The sequence below is a fragment of the Sycon ciliatum genome, chromosome 1, assembly GCF_964019385.1.
Source record: "Sycon ciliatum chromosome 1, ocSycCili1.1, whole genome shotgun sequence".
NCBI classification, from domain to species: Eukaryota; Metazoa; Porifera; class Calcarea; order Leucosolenida; family Sycettidae; genus Sycon; species Sycon ciliatum.
This window is the reverse complement of record NC_088643.1, coordinates 12,218,665-12,222,896: the sequence shown is the minus strand read 5'-3', so window position 1 is coordinate 12,222,896 and position 4,232 is coordinate 12,218,665.

The window sequence follows — 4,232 nt, the reverse complement described above, 5'->3', positions numbered from 1 at the left end:
CGGGATAGTCTACTGTGAGACCAGAACTAGTGGAGGGTAACAGACAGGGGGCTGGGGGGGGTACACAAACGAAGGCAGACAGAAAGGACTAGTAGGAGTTCGTAGGGGGAGCCTACACAGAGACTAATAAAGCAGACTTCTAAAGTACTAGCTCGTTCTCCTGCTTTTTTTGCTTTCATATAAAAACACTATAGACTCCGGTGTTTTCTTCTCTGCCTGACCCGCATTAGCAATGTTGATACGGAGACCCTTGGTCGGTTTAGCTGCTTCTGCCCCGCCTCCACTGCTTCGCCTGCCATCGCTGTGTGCCTCCCTGTGATTTCCAGCGGGAGCTGGCGTTTGCACCATGATGGTTTCTCGTGACGTCTTGTGTCCTACTACAACCGCGAACCTTTAATTATCGCATCGGAGAGTGCGTGTTAGAGCTAGGTGTCAGATCCCTGAACGTCTCCTGAGCAGTCTGCTAGTATATGGGGGAGGGGGTGCAGTCACGCTGCACCCCCTCCCCCAAAAGTAAGGGGCGCTCGTTTTCCATCTCCAAGTACGTGGCGGTAGACACCTTTCAAGTCAGTAGATCATGCCGGTTCTTTTCTACCGTGAACGATTAGCAGGGTTAGTAGCGGTAGATTCTACTTTCCTCTCACGACATATCGACGCGACACGGGAAATGAGTGCTATCACGACACAGACCACCAAAACTAGGCTAGCCCCACTATCGCCATCACCAAAACTTGAAGATGACGCTCGCCCATAGCATTATTTATTATGCGGGAGAGAAATGAGTTGAAATAATTAAAAAAAAAACCAGAATACCGGTACCTGATCATTACGGACTAACTCAGCTACTCAGCTAGCAACAGGTGCTTACCGATGCGGAGAATTCTGAATGGCAGCCCAGTGATAAGGAGACTGGAGGTCCCGAGGACGACCACCATGCCGCTGTCAAGACTGACATGATCTCCCTAACCGAACTGATGCTCATGCCGCGCTGTTCTCCAAATCACTCTCCCACCGACACACCGAGCAAGAAGCCGAAACGGCCAAAGCCCAATGATTGCGGAAAGCCAACCATGTACCACAGAGACAGCAATCAAAATCTCGACGCTCCAAAGCCCAGCCGCTGTTTCTACTTCGAGTGTGCTACTTTGCAGCCAGTCCGATCGTGAATTTCTGTCAGACCGTCGACGATGCATTGCAACAGAGGAAAGGAGTTTTTTTAGTTTGTCAGCACGTCGCGTCGCCGACTATGCCGGACGTAGATCTACGTGTCGGCCTGTCCGTTCACACACGTGCACACCTGCTGAGCGGAAATGAGATTTTCGAGTGTACGAGTACTAGAGTAGACATCGGACCGACTCCATACCGAAAGAAGGACTTTTTTTAAATTGTTGTTCATCCTCGGCCCCTCAGGCCTCAGCCTCAGGCTTTTAGAATGATTGCTTTCATGGTTGTAACCTCATCGGCTCAGCGCTGTCCCCGAACGAAACCTGCAAGCCGTCAAAGTAGTGCAAGAGACCAATGATGGCCTTCCAGCACCATGACTAACTCCAAGGGAGATGTCGGAGATGTCGGAGTGGGTGGGACATACAATCATGTACAATCAATCACACACACACAACAGAGGCGAGCGGAGCATTTTAAGGGCGCGTTCGAATTGTCACTCTTTGACTTTTCGAGGAGTTTCGTTTTTCTGTAGAGGTGGCCTTATTGGCCTCTTCAGAAAAACGAAGCTCCTCGAAACTCCACAACCTCATCCGATGGGAGAGATGGATTGGTTCCGAAGAGTTTGGAATAGCTACGTCACGTAGGACGTGGAGATGGTCGATCTGATCGGACGTCATCATCGCCATGACCATTCCACTGAAAAACTCTAAAATGATAGAAACCGTTCTAATGCCGTAATGGGACACTCAACTAATCTCTTTAAAAAATGTGTTCGAACAGTTGATGGAGACAATTCGAACGCCGCCTAAAACTATCGAATCCTCGACGAGCAGGCCTGGCACAGTACAGCTACTGGTAGCAGTGGCAGTGCATGCTGCCCATGCACAGTACAGCTACCGTAGCAATGGCAGTGCATGCTACCCATGCACAGTACAGCTACTGGTAGCAGTGGCAGTGCATGCTACCCATGCACAGTACAGCTACTGGTAGCAGTGGCAGTGTATGCTGCCCATGCACAGTACAGCTGCCGGTAGCAGTGGCAGTGCATGCTGCCCAAGCACAGTACAGCTACCGGTAGCAGTGGCAGTGCATGCTACCCATGCACAGTACAGCTACTGGTAGCAGTGGCAGTGCATGCTACCCATGCACAGTGCAGCTACCGGTAGCAGTGGCAGTGCATGCTGCCCATGCACAGTACAGCTCAAGTCAGATTATTGCGTTCACCGCCTCCCATGTATGTGCAAGGTATTAGTACAGCTACCAATCAATGCAGAATGCACACACTACACTACTAACTTTGCATGACGGTAGTCGTGGTACTCGTTGGACGGCATGAACGGCAGGTGGAAGCCGCAGTGTGCGACGGACACGGAGGCCAGCGAGATGCAGGCCCACAAAAGCAGCAGCATACAGTGAGAGCCGAGCAGGACGGGACCAGCCAATACCGGCAATATGTTGGAGAGGAAATGCTCGACCGGGTGACAGTACAGACTAGAGTTGCTGATCGGCGCGGTCCACTCATGGTGAAACTTGTGGTTGTGTTTATACCACAAGGGAATGTGAAGTGCCCTAGACGAACGCAAAGCAAAAAGGGAGAGAGAGAGAGAGAGAGAGAGAGAGAGATAGAGGGAGAGAGGGTGAGAATGTGTGTGTGTGTGTGTGTGTGTGGGCCAGCTAGTTCGGTTGGTGGGTGCACTTGTGCCAGATAGTGTTGGGCCTGTTGCCAACGGGCTCGGCTGCTTGAAGGTGTATTGTTGTACCTACCACCTTTGTTGGTTTCAGGGTTCATATACTTTCTGTTTGAAGTATACATACCTGTTAACCATGGACTGCTTCTGGCTAGATTAACTCTTGTGTAATCAATGGTGCTAGTGAAGCTTATATCAGATCCACTCTGATTTAGCCACCGACACTAGTACCAAGTATTACCTTCACTGGGGGCAGGGGTACCTGCAGTTGGATCCCGGGACGGATACCCTGATGCCGTCAATCCTTTTCTGCACCTTGTCCTCACCCACTTACTGAGGTGTGGTGAGCCCATAAGTGGGATCATTTCAAGTCCACCCTAGTTTGGGGATTTCAGGGGGTGTCGGTCGTTGGGTGGTTCAATGGCCAATTGAGTCATCTTTCCAAGATTCCTTTTGAGTCTCTCTCCCCTCTCCCGGGGAGACCCACGTGACCAGTTTTGGCAGTGAGCAACAAGTACAAGTACAAGTGTGTGTGTGTGTGAGTGTGTGTGTGTGTGTGTGTGTGTGTGTGTGTGTGAGAGAGAGAGAGAGAGAGAGAGAGAGAGAGAGAGAGAGAGAGAGAGAGAGAGAGAGAGAGAGCGGCTTTCCTACTTCAGATTTTATTTCCGTGAGCGGCAACCCCGAAATACTGAAAAATTCGAATGTGAAATGCAACCCCCACCAAATTCTTGCAGGGATAGCATTTTTCTCACAATGTAGCGGACATTATGCGTGGACTGTTAGGCACGAACGGCTTTTGCAACCAACACAGGCCATTTTGTAGTCCACAATCACCATCACTGCATCAGTCACATTCCACGGCCACCCTCCAAACTTTCTCCGGAAATTCAACCCTTTCCCACATTCTCCTTCCGTGTTTGTGAAGATAACCTGACTAAACTACATGTAGATGTGTAGATGTAAAAGTTCCGTGTTTATTTAGACAGTCACACCACTCACTGCGTGAATCAACCGTACACGCTGCCCCTTCTCTGTTCTGGACCAGGCCATTCAGTGGTGACAACAATCATGTCTTCTAGCTTGGCATTGGCCACCTGTCCGTGCTTCCATCATCATTATCATCACTCATAGCTGGAACGATTCAGGATACGGAGCGATGATGAACTCGTCAGGCAAGCTGGCCATGATGATGCTGTCTTTGTACGGCTGCCGGATTAGGTTGGAGATATCGGCCGTTCCCTTCACTAACACCGTCGTTACCAGTTCATTGTTGTAAGCCTCTACTCGTAACGAACACTGTTCTGGCCAGTCACTCACAGAGTCACACTCACACTATCCGGGTATGTTCCAGTGCGCACGGCACAGATGTGATGACTTTGT